This window comes from Rhea pennata, chromosome 10 (assembly GCF_028389875.1).
Source record: "Rhea pennata isolate bPtePen1 chromosome 10, bPtePen1.pri, whole genome shotgun sequence".
Lineage (NCBI taxonomy): Eukaryota > Metazoa > Chordata > Aves > Rheiformes > Rheidae > Rhea > Rhea pennata.
In genome coordinates, this window is record NC_084672.1 from 4,260,516 (window position 1) to 4,276,698 (window position 16,183).

General features: G+C 42.7%; 1 protein-coding gene across 1 annotated transcript in view; it reads left to right on the forward strand.

Moving 5' to 3' along the window:
- The window catches only part of ADAMTS17 (ADAM metallopeptidase with thrombospondin type 1 motif 17), a 197,284-nt gene that overhangs the window by 74,475 nt on the left and 106,626 nt on the right, over nucleotides 1-16,183 (forward strand). The gene's annotated exons all lie outside the window — the stretch shown is intronic.

The following is a 16,183-nucleotide window of genomic DNA, read 5'->3' on the forward strand; positions in this document are numbered from 1 at the left end:
AATTACTAATGTGACATATATGTGATGATTTCGTAAATCTGGTTCATTTACCAAGTTGATGAATAACTTAACTTTTTAAGAGACCTATGTAATATTCGTTTCAGTGCACACAAATCTTTCTAGTTCAACCCTTTCTTATTTTGCACTCTACATTTTGATTTTAAGTGGTTTTAAGAGGCCCTTTTCCATGACATGATTGATAATAATAGTTAGAAACAAATTTTGCTCATATTTGCACAGTAGAATAACTCCAGAACAGTGACATTAACTTCAAAATCTTTGAAACTGCTAAATTTTCTCTGAAGTTCAGGTGTCTCTCTCAAGGGTTTTAATAATTAAATACTTACAGTTATAGTTTCACCTCTTCATGTGAAATTTATTGTGGCAGAAATTATAAACATCAGTGATTTGGAAATGCCCTTAAGTGCTATTATTTGATCACCAGAAAGAAATCCTGTAACTGGCTTTATCAGCTCAATCACAGCTAAGCAACACACTTTGAACATTGACTGGAAAAAATAGCTAAGAATGCGATACTTCATAGTCAGACTGAAATTTGCAGAATGAGATTACCAGCTATTTCTGCAGGTGACTTTGAAGACTTCGTTAAGCTGCTTGTAAATATTCCATGGGCAGAAGAAAACAAAAATGACTGGAAAAGTCTTCCAAGAACTATACCTCCTTAATGCAGTTAATGAGTTAACCCAAAGGTCAGCAACCACACTCCCTGCCTTCCAGGCTAAGTGTAATATACACTTACTCATAATACTTGTGGGCTTTTTTCCCTTTCCGTTGACATCACTGTGGTTGCACTTTGTCACAGTAAAACTGTGTAATGTATAGGATTAGACCAGGAACAAATTTATACAGGGACAGGAGCTGTGCCCGTGGGATTTTCAAGTACTCCTTCCATTAGCCTCTGTCTGGATGGAAAGAGGGAAATCCCACCTTTGTGCCTTTAGTGAGAAGCTGTGCCAAAATCTTATCTGCGCTCTTGTGGGCTCTTACTGTTTGTATGCCTGTTGTATCACAGAATCGCAGAATAATTGAGACTAGAAGGGACCTCTGGAGATCATCTAGCCAACCCCCCCTACTCAAGCAGGGTCTCTGAGAGCACGTTGCCCAGGATTGTATTTCTTTCCCTAGCAGTAGAAAGGATTTGACAGCTAAGTCAGAGCCAGTTTATCATGTTCAGATTATAGCCAGTCCCATTCAGTGACAAATAATTATTTTATGGCAGTATGTTCCATAGATGCATGGTGGATACTTAGGTTACTTCCAAAAATGATAAGATGAAAATGCATCTCCTGTTCACCCTCCAGTGACACCAAAGACATCTGAGCCAAACCAAGGGTGGTTTCAGCAGGAGAAATGACGGACATTTGGTTTTAGTTTTATTTAAACTGCCTGCCAAAATGTTAAACTGAGCCTAAGCTTAATAACAAATTAACCTGTGGGTAATGTTGAAGGAAATTCAGCATTCATCTTTGGATGGACCAAGACCAAGAGGGAAAAATACTTGGGCTGTAGAAAATCCAGCTGTGTAAAAGAGTGAGATTGTTCTGCCCCACTGTTTGCCAAGTTTCCCGGCAGAGCCTGTCAAGGTTCCCTCTAATAATGCCTTGCAAAAAATCCACAACATAAATAGGGGATGTAATGCTTTAGGATACAGTATTCCATCTCTGCAGAAAATGGCAAACTCCATTTTCTTTCCTGAGTGCTTTTTTGGTGGTAAGACCACAGTATCCTTTCTCTGATTTTCTTTCTTTATCTCCATCTTGGGAAGCAGTTTCAAGAGGTGAGTGTAAACTGTCCAGACGGGTTGACAGAGGGTACCTGGGGTTCAGTATCCTGGAGGGTCTCTGTTCAGATGCAGGATCTTTGGACAGTAGATTTGCTGTCATGCAGTGAATTTTCTGCTCCAGGAGAGCTACAGATGCCATTGTGGAGGAAGTGGGCCCTCCAGCCCTTCTGCCCCCTCATCCCTTGCTTATGTCCAGCTACATGCATGCATAATCAAAGCCTTGGTATGCCAAGGGCAGATATAGAGGGGAATGAAATACTCTGTCTCTCGTCACCCTCCCTGAGTATCAATATTGTTCCTGTGTGCTGTCATCCACCGGTGTCTGGTTATCTGTTTCAAAGTGTAGTCAATTTATTGGTGCCTTTCTGGCCCTGAAGTCAATAGGAATCTTTTCATTGCTCTTACTAAGGGTTAGGCCTCTTCTTATTCTTCTGTTTTTGAACTGCAGCAGGGTACTCTGAACAGTCTTGTTTCAGCATGTCTTGTGCAAATAGAAGGGTTGTTTGCAGGCCTTACCTGCAAAGCGGTAGAAGTTGTTAAGTGACTGAAATGTAAGGAACCTCATTGCAGAAACAAGGGCAAGGGAGCCAAGCAGATGGTCTCCAAGTTTAAAAACAAAAACAAGGAAGACCAGGTACCTGTTTCTGAGATTTTATTCAAAAAAAAAAAAAAATTCTAGTCAAAACTTACATCCGTATTGGCAAAAATATAAATCTTGGAGAGTCATGCTTGTGAGCTTTATTGAAGGCTAACTTCCTTATGAGTGTTAAAAAGCTGAGATTTATTACTTCTTGCCTTGAGACTAACAAATGTTCATGGAGATCACAAGCTCTGTTTGGCATTCACAGATAGTTTCTGATGTAGACTTTGGAAAAAGTGAATGGATTACTAACTGATGTGTCAGATTCCTAATCTGCCACTCATGTCATTTGGACTTGCTGCAAAAACAGTACTACAGACAGCTGCACTGTGAAAACATGGAGACATCATTAAGTAGGTCCATTGGAGTGATGCTTATAGGTCTTACAAATACTCATCTGCAGGCCTTAAGCTGTAAGGTTGCTCTTGCTTGATTATTGGGTGAGTTGTATAACTTTTATCTGTTGAATTGATAATCTTAATATCTGGAAAGGTGATTCTGAGTCATGGAGCATCCATTTGTATTTAGATATTGTTTTTTCCACAAAGTCTAGGAAAAGGATTTTACCGTTACAGTTCAACAGGCAGGATAAAGACTGCTGAATGTAAGACAAAGCTGCAAATCATAAACTTACCACTACCCAAGGACCCTCAGTAAGCACCATTCCTTCATCCAGCATCGTCAATAGTGGATGTCTTATTAAAATAACGGATTTTAATGCAACCACAGTTACTGATTTTGACCTATGCCAGAGAAGACTCAGTGATCACAGTGGCCACTGAAGTCTTAAAAAAATATATATATATATAAGCCCAAGGTTTTACAATTATAAATGAAACCTTTCTTACTCATGTATTACTTAGCTTTCTAGGTAACCCTATCAGTAGTAGCTTAAAAATGCCTTCGTATAGTCAGTGGCATCCTGAATGACTTTCTTCCTCTTCCATGAACTGTACCAGTGTGAACTCACTCTGAGATTCATACCATAAAGACCACCCTGAACAGCATGACTAGTAGAAAAGTAGTGTCACTTCCCCCTCCCCTGTTTCTCTTTTTGCTTGCAGCAGTGACATTGTTACCATTTTCAAGACATTTTTCCAAGAAAAAGACAAATAGTTTTTTAAACAAAAGCTGGGATTCATCTTGATATCCGTTATCCCCAAGTGAAGCGGGTGGGCTGTAGCCAGTGGTTTTTCGGGACAACAATGCCAGCTTTGTTGCCGTTCCTATTTCTTCCGGCAGCCTTGGCTTTCCCGTTGTGGGACAGGGCAGGAGAGCTTGGGTGGGGAGGAGAGATTCCCATTCATGAGCTGGGGAACCTGGCACCGCCTCGATGGTGAGAACAGCCGGAGGTGGTGTGGCAGCAAGCCACGGTATGTCGGATGCCCTTAAGTGAATCAAAATCAACTGACAATAAGCAAGATGCAATCTGTTGCCAGCAGTCTGAAACCGCATGGCCTCAAACTTGAAGCTGAAACAGATGAAGGCAAAAACAAGTCCAAAGGTAAAAAGCCCATAGAGCGCAAACAGTTTTAGATTTGGAGTCAGCCGAGAGAAGTATTTAAAACCAGCGAGTTTCTGTCCAGTATGATTATTTGCTTTCAACATACCTATCGATAGATGTAGCTTGGTTAAAGTGACTTTAGGGTGCATGTTTATTTGTTAAATAACTAAGTGTGGTCTTTTTGGTGTGTCTCAAGTGATAGTGGGGTTGCATGTAAGGGGAAAATGCTCTGTGGATGTTCCCTCTGTGGCTTGGCATTTATGCTAATAAATTTGTGAATAACATTTTGAATGACAAATTGCCACGTCGATCTGTCCAGTGCAGCATCCAGCAGAGTGATTCTGTCATGCAAATAGTTTTACAGAAGGATGTCAAAACATTGCAAGCTGAAAGAGAATGCATCTTGAACAGCTCCAAAACCTGTACAGAATAATGTCCCGTGACAACTTGCACTGGCAAATTGAGGTCAGCGCAATGTTAGGCATACAAGCATACTTCTGAAGAAATAGAACAGGAAATTATCACCACCCTCCCTCCCCTCCAGGTGTAAAGATTTGGCCTTTAGAATTCCATTAAACTTGGAAAAGCTTAATATAGAACCTGGGGACCCACCAGCATACATGGGACACAGATCTGAGCAGTCAGGTAGCTCTGCAGAGGGCACACTAAGCTGATAGAAAGCAATTCCTTTTCCTTAAACAGTCTTGTTTTGTGATCCCATTCAGCAAGAAGCCAGCAGCACTGTAGCCAGTCAGCCCAAACATGGTAGCAGTGCAAGGGCAGTAGTTCTGGGATATGCCATAAAAAATGGAGAGACCTTTGCTGCAGATCTTCCAGTTTTACCCTGACATGATGACACTTAGGTGCAGGATGTGCAAGCTGTTTTGGAAGAACTTCCACCCCCAACCTTCTGTTTTCTTCAGAGTACGTCACCACAGTCTAACCTTGAAGGCACTGGCTCTACAGATGCAGGCAGAGGAGTATAGTTTATACCAGGCTAAGTTTAAATGTTAAACCAATTTTTCGTAAAAGCTCCCATCTGGACTTCTTTTTCTGCTCTGTGTTGCTCATTTGACCCTCTGCACTGTAATGATGGCAGATGCAGGGCTTTCTTCATAGCATTTTTAAAGAGCAGATCCTAGGGTGCTATGGTGCTGACAGTGAGATCAGTCGTAGGAAAAAAGGCAGACCTTGTAAATGCTTGAAATGTAGTAGTAGCATGAGTTAATTCCACATTTTATCAAGCATATTGTCCCTGACCTGAATTTCTGTGGAATGTTTTTCTTCTTTGCTATTGCAAAAGTACACAAATTAACTAGCAGGAAGCAGTCCATCCCCAAATTACTACTTACCTTCCAAAAGGCATTAAAAAAATGTCACTAAAGTTGCAGAATCAAACTCTCAGAAGCACTGAAGTGTCAGCTCTAGGGTTATCTGGACAACTTCAATTTCACCTCCAGTCCCTCTGTCCTCTGAATGAGGTGGAAGTTCTGTGCAAAAGGTAGTATTTCATCCATGTAATTAAAGATTCTAGCCTAACACATGCCCACAGAGGAAAACATTAAGATTTTACAGCCAATTGTAAAGGACAGGTTATTGTATTTAACTTTGTTGCTTTGGCGTTCCTTTATAAACAGATAGAGTGTTGATGGTGTTTGTGAGGTAGGTGATTAAACAGAGGTGCTGGGCATGGCAGTGCTGGAGCAGGGCTCAGACAGAGAGACAAGACGGTGAGTGGGGAAGAGGGAAGGAACTCAGGAAGTCCTCACAAAACTGTGAATTTAATATAGTAGAAAAGGAACCATTCAAAGTGTGTGGACATCACAGCCTGCATGGCTGCATGGGTTGGATGGTCTTGCAGGCTGTTTGTATGTCCTGGGTTTCAGTAGTAGTGCTGTTTGTAAGTGGGTAGAAAATGTTTGATATGTGTTGAAATTGAGTAATAACACTTCAGACTTTCATTTGGGACTTAAGGGAATTTTTGTGAAGGAGAAAATCTTAGGAACAGCAAGAGACTAAATAATAATTTGCCTTTGGTCACAAGATGAGTTAGTGGGAGAGCTGGAATAATCTGTTTTCTCGTAACTAGAAAACTCTCGTCTGCCTGCACGTTGTACCTGCCCGCTAGGTATGTAGAAGAAGAAAACTTCTTTCAACTTAAGTTGGCTTTTGCACTGTAACTTCAAGGTGTCTTGTTCATGATCACAGTCATGATCGTAGAGTCAGCCAAGGTAGGGAGAGGAAATATTGCCCAACTATTGGTCTTACTCTCTTGCCAGAGACTGTTGCTTCCAGGGCAGAGTCCAGGCTTCAGCTGTCCCGTCACTACAGTTCATGGTCTGACTTGTTGGTATTAACAGCTGAGGATCAAGGACACATCCCATCAGCCATCAATACTATGGAGAGAGCAGCTGCTCCAGCAATCCTAGCTAAACTCATATGCGAGTGGGAATTGGAGTCCTATGGTTTGCCTGCAGTTTGGTCTTTCCTGTCACATAATTCTTTGAGACAGACCCTGGCTTCACTGAAATTGGGTGCGTGGATATCCCTGGTAGTAGTGCTGGACCTGCACAGCACGGAGGCTGTACAACCCATCCAAGAAGCTGGACAGGTTCAAGTGCCAGGTTCTGTCCGTGGCTTTCATAGAATCAGTAAGGTTGGAGGGGACCTCTGGACATCATCTAGTCCAACCTCCCCGCTCAGCAGGGTCACCTAGAGTATGGTAGACAGGGTTGCATCCAGGCAGGCCTTGACTATCTCCAGAGAAGGAGACTCCACAACCTCTCTGGGCAACCTGGTCCAGTGCTCCGTCACTCTCGCAGTGAAGAAATTCCCCCTCACGGTCAGGCGGAACTTCCTGTGCTTCAATTTCTGCCCATTGCCTCTTGTCCTGTCACCTGGGACAACTGAAAAGAGTTTGTCCCCGTCCCCTTGACACCCTCCCTTCAGGTACTTGTACACATTGATCAGATCCCCCCTCAGTCTTCTCTTCCCCAGGCTGAAGAGGCCCAGCTCTTGCAGCCGTTCCTCACAGGGCAGATGCTCCAGCCCTCTGATCATCTTCGTAGCCCTCTGCTGGACTCTCTCCAGTAGCTCCATGTCTCTGTTGTCCTGGGGAGCCCAGAACTGGACGCAGTACTCGAGGCCTCCCCAGGGCTGAGGAGAGGGGCAGGATCACCTCCCTCCACCTGCTGGCAACAGTCTTCCTAATGCACCCCAGGAGACCATTGGCCTTCTTGGCCACAAGGGCACATTGCTGGCTCATGGTCAACTTGTCATCCACCAGCAGTCCCAGGTCCTTCTCTGCAGAGCTGCTCTCCAGCAGGTCAGCCCCTAGCTTGTCCTGGTGCTTAGGGTTTTTTCTCCGCAGGTGCAGGGCCCTGCACTTGCCCTTGTTGAACCTCATGAGGTTCCTCTCTGCCCAACTCTCCAGCCTGTCCAGGTGTCTCTGAAGGGCGGCACAGCCCTCAGGTGTGTCAGCCAGTCCTCCCAGCTTGGTATCATCAGCAAACTTGCTGAGGAGGCACTCTGTCCCCTCATGCAGGTCATTGATGAAGAAGCTGAGCAGGATGGGACCCAGTACTGATCCCTGGGGGACACCGCTAGCCACAGGCCTCCAACTAGACTCCATGCCACTGATGACGACCCTCTGAGCTCTGCCTTTCAGCCAGTTCTCATCCACCTCACTGTCCACTCGTCTAACCCACGCTTCCTGAGCTTCTCTAGGAGGATGTTATGGGAGACAGCGTCAAAAAATCTTGAGAATCTTGAATCTTGAAGCTGTTTCATCTCTTCCCTGGGTGGGAGCTGGGACTTACAGGTGCTGAACTGTTTTGTAGTATCTGTTTGTGTGATAGATCAGGGATGTAGTCTATGGTGATTCAACAAGATACCCATCTTGTAACTGGATATACTTCTTTGATGGCACTGCAGTTCTGTCCTGTGGTGAAGAGCTGTAGCACAGTTTCCTCTGTGCTGTTGCAGAACCCTGTGTGGCTGCAAAAGACTGCTGACACTCGCATATCTGCGTTTGTAGCAGCTGAAAGTCAGGGTCAGTTGGATCCCAAAGGAGACAGTCCCATGCAAACATTACTCTAGGAAGCTCAAGTACGAGTAACTGTGTTGCTGCACTAAGACTTCCTGAGTAGCTGTGTAGTTTTTATAAGGCAGTTACTGCCCCATCTATATTTGGCTAGTGCTAGAATGCCTCATTTTAAATCTCATCAGAGTACGTCTCTGTCCCAGTGCAGTGCAGTCCCAGGATTCCTGGGAGTGACTGACTGCCATGTAGACATACCCTGAGGCTGGTCAAAAATGCTGGCAGCAGCCTGTACCCACCCTGGAGTTGCTAATTTTATTTTCTGCCATTTGTGTTGTAAATCTGTTGTGGAATGTCTCTCTCTGTTCCCAGGCTGCCTTCTCTTGTTCCCCTCCTCCCAGGTTTCATTCTTCTTCCACAGATAATTGCAAGCACATTTTCACAGTTAAGTTGCCCTTCTCTGTACAACTCCAGATGGATGTCAGGAAACGTTGTTGATTTCGTCGTGTTTCTTTGTATGTCAGAGTCAGACTGATCTGTCCTAAACAACGATTTAATAACATATCTGGTTTTGAAAGAGTAGGTACAGCCTAAAACCACAGGAGATATTTCTTATGCTTAATAACACACCCAAAGGTCTGCGTTAGACAAAAAAAAAAAAAAAAAAAAAGAAAAAAAATCTATAATATACCTAAGTACCTGGATAGCAGTAGCTTGAAGATAACTTCCTGAGAACTTCACCACCTAAATTAAACACAAGGAAGCAGCAATCAAAGGCAGATCTAGAGCTGAACATTTGTATATAAAAAATTCAGGGGAGATTTCTGCAAGAAGGGATGGTGTGGCTTGAGATGTTGAGGAAGAAGTAGTGACGGAGTACCACAAAGCGTAAGGTGGTTTGTCCAGGGTAATACAATACATGATACCTGAATGAGCTACTTTGAGTTCCAGAAGCAGAATATCCCTGGTATATTAACCTTGGCTGTGCAAGCTGGTTTTACCCGGACAGTCGGATCAGAACCATGCATGGATGTTCGTGGATCTTCAGTTTAAATCTGAGATGCAATTAGTGAGGTCATTTGGTAGAAACTGAATAGAATTTGGAGAAGGTAGAAATGCTGGGAGAATCAAATAGTGAAAGAGAAGACTCTGAAGGAGGAGTGGAGAGCTTTGGGTAGTCTCGTGTCAGACTGTCTGGATAGTAGGTGCGATTTTATGTAAAACTGTAAAATATTTAAAGGTGGAATTGCTGAACATGCTAATCCTAGCATTATAGTGGGGGGTACCCTCCCCGACCTTATGTATCTTTTCTTCCCCTTGTATCTTCTAAGTTTGGTAGTTTATTTACAGCTTTGGAGTGGAACCACATTGGAACAGGTCGTGGGAACATCCACCTCATGTTGCGTTCTGGACTCTTGTGGCAAGCATTTCTGTGGTTCTGGGCAGAGGTGTCTATGGTTTTACTCTACGCCTTGTGAAGCATGTTTGTGTAATCCTTGTGAAGTAATATACTGTACAAGTCCCACTAATCCTTTGAGCATCTTGTGCAGCTTTACTTAAAATTGCAACAAACAGGCAAACAACAATCATTTAGAAACTTCCAGACAACACATTTTTGTTTAATCAACAGCTTTATGGCTTTGCCAGCTATGTCTTTCTTTTTGAAGACTTATTCTGCTGAGTAAGCCAAGGCCATGTTAAATAGCTGGACTGTAATGATTTGGCAAATCTTGCATATGCTTCCTGCTGCAAGGGCTCTGGTTTCATACTTCATTGGCTTTGCTGGCAAGAGCTTTGTGCACCCAGTGACCCAAAACATAGGAACTGTACAAGTCCTCATTGTGCAACCTCTACAGTACACACCACCACAGGAAATATTAGGTTTGCAAGTGCCATTTACCAAATAAGCATTTGTTTTTATACAAGGGCAGCAATCTAGCTGAAGTATTTACTTTTCCACCAGCAGTTGGTTTCCAATAGCCTGTAACCTAGGCTGTCTGCCTGGCCTGCTGAGTTCGACAGGTTCCAGGTGAAAGTGACTGCAGAGTTGGAAAAGATGATAAATCCCAGACTGTCACTTGAACAAACCGTCTGTAATAGCTCAGCAGCAGCAATGCCAGTGGAAATGTTGTTGCCTCTAAAATTGTGGTTCTCTTCACTGTTATGTCAGTGGAAGGTTGCACTGTAGTGGAACAAGGTTGGCTGCCTCTTGGCCAACAGTTGTGTTGGGAAATAAAATTTAGTGAGAAGAGGTTACTAGACAGATGGAAAAAAACAGGCCTTCTTTGTTCTCACTGGTCCCTTCCTATTTGTAAAATCCTCCCTACATCAGACACTGGGCCTCTTTCCACTGCTCAGTCCAACCCGGCAGGGAATTTTGTCATTTGTGTCTTTACTTGAACCCCAGTTTCCAAAAAACAGAAGAATAATCCACAGTTTTCTCCATTTCTGCTTTTGTTCTTGTTTAAGTAAAGCAAATCAGAGCACAAAGAGTCTCATCATAGTATTTTGTTCTCACTGTGTCTTCCTTACTTGAAAAGTTTCTTTCTTGCTGAGTACTAATCTGGGTACTAATGTGTTGAGTGCTAAACATCATTTACTGTGCCTTTGCTCTCTGCTCCAGTTTTATCCAGCTGTTAATTTTGTATGTAAGATTTTATCCACATACAGGACAGTTTGACCTTTCAAAAATTTCTGATGCCCGTCCCCTGGTAGCCCACTCTCACCTGCCAGTGAGAGTTCAGAGCCTGCCTGTCCCTCCCACCCACTGCCCATTGGGCTCCCTTCCTGCCACCTTGCTCTTTGCCATCATCACTCCAGAGATAGCTAATAAAAGGGCAGGTTTTCAAACTTGGTGTTTTTAATGTTCATTTTAATTATAAATATTAAAGCTAGTGAAGATAAAGGAGCGCTCCCTACAAACTGCATGCCGCTTAGTTGAGGTGATCCTTATATTTAGCAGAAAGGGCTTTTCTTTTTCCTTTGAAGAAAAAAGATAGCTTCTTTTCTCCACTTGAAAATGCAACTAGTTGCTAGCACCTTTCAGCAGGTGAATTATCTCAAGTAAAGCTTCTTGCTGTGTAATATGGGATAGTTTTAGCCAAAGAGGCCAGAACTCTTCCCTAATATTCATTATGAGTCAATGTTAGTGATGGATTTTTGATTTAAATATATTTTATAGCTTTAAACAAATACACAGAGAACTGGATTTTCTAGCAGGAACATTATAGTAACTACTGCATCTTCCGCTTTTCTGCTCAAGCATTCATTAACATCAACTCTCAGTACTCACTTTGATTGTCATCCTCTCCTTTGAGTAGATTTTACTTCTCACTCCATTATTTCACTCTGTTACAGATATCCTCTCAATACTAATCCAAACATCATCATGAGGCTTCTCTCACTTAATTAAAACAAACAAACAAGCAAAAAACTTAGAAAAATGTTGTCAGTTTTTCTTAATATAATCCTAAGTGCTATAGATCACCCCTACAGCTCATCCTGAAATTTTTTTAGTGTTTATTGAAGTAACCTTACCACGTTTGCAAGATACAGTATTGCAAGCAGCATATCTCAGCGTGGTGAACAGAATCACATGTGCTCTGTTTTGAGAAATGCTCCTACACTGTCTCCAGAAAACTGTCATCAGTTAAATGACATGCAAACTGTACCTCTTTTCTGCTAAAGACCCTCTAAAGAGGTATCTTCTTATGAGTATGTCCGTCTTTTTTTTTGCTTCTCTTTAATTTATCTTTACATTAACATGTTCAAGCCAGAGTCACTGAAGGAAGAATCTCTCTTTTCAAGTGTTTTTTTTTTTTTACTTTTTTCATATGACATCCTTAAGCAATATGAAAGCCTCATATGACTTAGCCTCAAGGTCTGTAGGCACCCTTACTACCTGAAGAATTACAGTTGGTCTGTATTGGTTTGAACGTATCATTTCCAAATTGCTTTGATACCAAGCCATAGTTTGCAGTGTTCCTGTTTGATATCAACTCTCTCCCTGCTGATCAAATGAGGGAAACAAAATAACATTGTGTGCTGAACATGTAAAACAGTTTTTGAACAGCCAAGGCCAGATGATTTTGGGATTATGAATTATTTTCCCAGCTGCTCCTTTATTTAAAAAATCCCAAGGGTTTAGCAAGCTGGTAGATAGAAGGGGCATAACGAGAAACAAAGTTTTCTTAAGGATGGAGAGCACACCTGAGTGATAGACGTGGCTGTGGCAAGGATACCACTGAAAATGTCATGTCTCTATAGCATATTTCTTCAGCTGAAAGAGTCTGGCTCTTGCAGACTGATCCACTGGTGGATTATAGATAAAAGTAGTATAATTGGAGCACACATTTCCTATGCAACTTTTTTTCTGGACAGAAAACATTTTTTTTCATTCTTTCAAATGAAAGAGAGCACACAGGTTTATTACTGTCTGCTGCAGTCACCTGTCATATTGATGAATCAGTATAAGATGGTCACCCTGGATGGATTTCTTCTTGCATGCAGTCTGTAAGCCCACAGCAATTTTCAGCCTAGACAGCACTGGTAAGAATAAGAAAAGCTGAAAGTATTTTTCCTATGAACAGGCCTTTCTGCTACTCTGGGAACGATAAAACACACATCCACTAGCTTCTCTGGGGACTTGAGAAGACTTGATATTGGTAGAATTGTATACATTGCAGTTACCTGATGCCTCTTTGTCTTCCGATGTTGGCCATTTCCTCCTTCCCACCTCCATGAGTGCAGACTTCATCTGGCCACGTTGGGAGGGCAGCCAGCATTCCTGGCTCCTACAGTGCATTCCCTGCGCTGCCTCGTTTCCCCTAGCTTCAGCAGTGGGTGGCTTCCTGGTGACATAGAGTGTGGGACATTTGTGGTTAGTTGTGTTGCACACATTTGGCAAATATGCTCCATCAGCATTCCTCTTTCTCTTGTTAGGGGGTTTCGGGTTGAATCTCTTTGTTCAGATTTGACCCTCTGCTGTTCACATCATAGCTCTGTATGATCCTAGGAATTCATTCACAGGAGTTTTAGAATACTTAAGTATTTACATTCATAAGCTCCCCCTTAGACTGGCGAAACCTTGAGTGACAGGGCTTTATTCAGACGAGTCAGTTATTCTTGCTGAGATTATGCCTTTGTCTTGGGTTCCCTAGTGGGTGGGCATTCTCACCCAGCTATCCCTGAGGTTTTGTCTCTTTTCCACCCTACAAATTTGTATTCCTTTTCATCTTCTAAGAAAACACATGTCATATTTTCTGAGGTCTCTTTCTCACCCACTGCAGGCAGTGCTGAAAGCAAACAGCTTGTTACCCTTCAGCATGTTACTTCTCCAGTGCACCAGGGTGCTTTCTGCAGACAAGGAACGCAGATGGAGCACAGCAGGCTGTGCTCACCAGAAAAGAGAAATGAGCAGAGTCTTTCCCTGCCCACCACAGAGCTCTGTTTCATTCATAGTCACTATGTTCTTCTGCAACTGTTTCCTGCTTTCTGAAACCAAATTGAAACAAGTGAAAGAGAATTTTTTATGTCCAAAAATTTGATTAAATCGTATGCATGACTGGGGAACAGCTCAGTGCAAATACTTCCCTGGGGATGTTATACTTTGTCCCTGAGATAACTTTTTTCCTGTTTTAGGATAACTGCAAGTCAGGTATGATCATTATCAGTACAAATACCTCTTCACTGGTAGCTTGAGGGAAATTTTATTGTGTTTTTCTTCCGTGCTGTGGAGATGGTGTAGTGCTCTGTGGATGTGTAGGGGCTGGGAACCTACCTGCAGTACAATTTTGAAGCCCATAGGGCTGATACGGAAACCCCTCACAGAGGAACTCTCAAACACAAAAGATGGTGAGACTGTTACTATAAGCCTAAGCATGCTGGGCTCCTGACTGTCTTGGAAGGGTGTGGGAGCAGAGAAGGAGCACGTGTAATTGTTCCCATGTGAGGTTGGGCGGCAGCTATGCAGCTGGGTTCATTGTGTGATCCTTTGCTATACATTCATTGCCTGTGCATATTTAGCAAAGTCCCTTTCTGCATCTCCATGATTAGTCTGGACCACTGTGGCCTTTTTTGAGTCCTTAGCAATAACAAAGTGCACTGTGTTGCCTATTATATGCTCATCCCTGAAAAGCAGGAGTTGGTCGTACCTTACTTTGCACCTTTGTAAGTCTTCCTTCAAAAGAGAGGCTTTTGAGCAGGACAAGATCCCATCTGTACTGGGACAGTGGTGTACTAAATGATTTACACTGTGTTACATTCCCACAGTCCTTTCCAAGTCTTACTGTTTACTGCTAGAGCTGCTGTGGTTGACAGCTCTCACATTGAGAGATTTGTCTTAGATGCTACCTAGCACTCTAAAAAGCAGTGGAGGTTAAGATGGAAATGATGTGTGTTTTCTTGATGTAATGCTGTCTCTTCAGTGTGGAGTTTCCAGTAAGTTTATTTGTGCAAATTTTGACCACCTTTAGCTTTTCCTAGGACTTCCTGTTGGGTGGAGCACTTTTTCTGTCATCTGGTACATCAGCCGCTACACTCCCTGGACCTACTGATTCTCATCAGAAACACTGTGAGGCTTTTTCAGGAAAAGGTTGCTACATTAGGAAAAGTCCATGCTCAGATCAGATGCAGTGGGGGCAGGCTATTGGAAGGGTAAGTGTTCAGCCGTACTGCAGCTGGCTTCCTTCACCTCACCAGGACATCTTTGAATACTTTCGGCACTGCTGTGAGTCGGCTGCTCTGCAAAAATGGCAAGGATTCTCGAGAGAGAACTGCATGAGCAAATGTTCAGTAGAAAAAGTAGTCAGTACTGTGGCTGTATGACAGTATTGCTGGGGAGAAGATCAGAAGATGATTTGCCCTGTTCTTCATAGCCACGGTCTAACTTCCATCAAACCAAATAAAAGGACTGCCATTGATGTCAGTGGGGTTTGGCCAGCTCTGTTACAGGTATCTTAGGACCACATGGGCAGAAGGTTTTTGGAGAAATATTTAGGTGAGTAAAATGTCACAGTGCCTGTTCCTGCCATGTCAGTCCCTCGTGTGTGCTGTCAGTCCCATGCCTCCCAAGCTCAGACTTGCTGCCTTCCAGATTCCGTGGCAGAAGAGCTAATTCTTTTTAAATGAAAACCATGTCATAAAGGGCTGGATCTGTCATGCAGCTGAATAAACCATAGCTTTCCACACTGCTATTCACCATAGGCGTTCATGTGTTCTCACTCCCTGTTGTTGATTTCTTGGCTGTTTGATGAGTAGATAACCATATAAAATGTCTGGTTACTTCATTATTGGAGAGTGACATAAACTTGGTTATGAAAACAAGAGTCCAGTAGTCATGGCTCCCTTTAAGTGTTGCCTCTCCTGATGATAAAAAAAAAAAAAAGCAATAGTTAAGCACCCCTCTTGATCTTCCTCGTCCTAAATAACATTAGGTACAAAATCACCATCTCTGTTTCTTAAAATACTTTAAATAGTATTTTATATCCCTGCAGCTCCCCCAGAGTATCTCCTGACAGTTTCTAAAATAGTCAAGATATTTAAGTCACTGTGTTTACATGTTTGAAAAGTATAAGGTGAAAAAGCCTGTTTTCTATTAAGCCAATAGTCCCACTGACCGCTGTTTTTGTAAGAAGGTTACGCAAGCTGTTTCATTGCCTCCTCCCCAGCTCAGCTCACCACAGCATGTTTCCCTAGTATTTGTAAGTTTGCCCTCCATCCAAGTCTGACTTGAACTCCTTTCTGACCACTCTGGCTGTCTCTGCCTCTCTTTGGTTGTTCTGCAGATGTATCACCTTCCTAAGGCACTCACTCAAATTTACTGTCCTCATTTTGCACTGCAGCTCCTATTATAATTCCAGCTTTAATGAGCAACCTCATTTCACTTCTGCCTCTGTTATGCCTTTATTCTCAACTAGTTGGAAGCCTCATAACTTGAAAGATATCAGCATTTTATATTGAAATGTTAAACATGTTGAACCAGTTCAGAAGCAGGCATTTTTCCAGTCATGCAGCTTCGATTTCAAATGTTAATAAAAATTCCTAACATTGAACTTGATTTGGGACTGGACGGCTCACAGGCTTATGTGATATACCATCTCCAACTTCTAAGTTGCTGGTTCAAATCCAGCCCAAGTCAGTAGCTGTTGAGAATTGTTGACGTACATTCTCTGCTTAGTGACCTATATCGATTTGAGT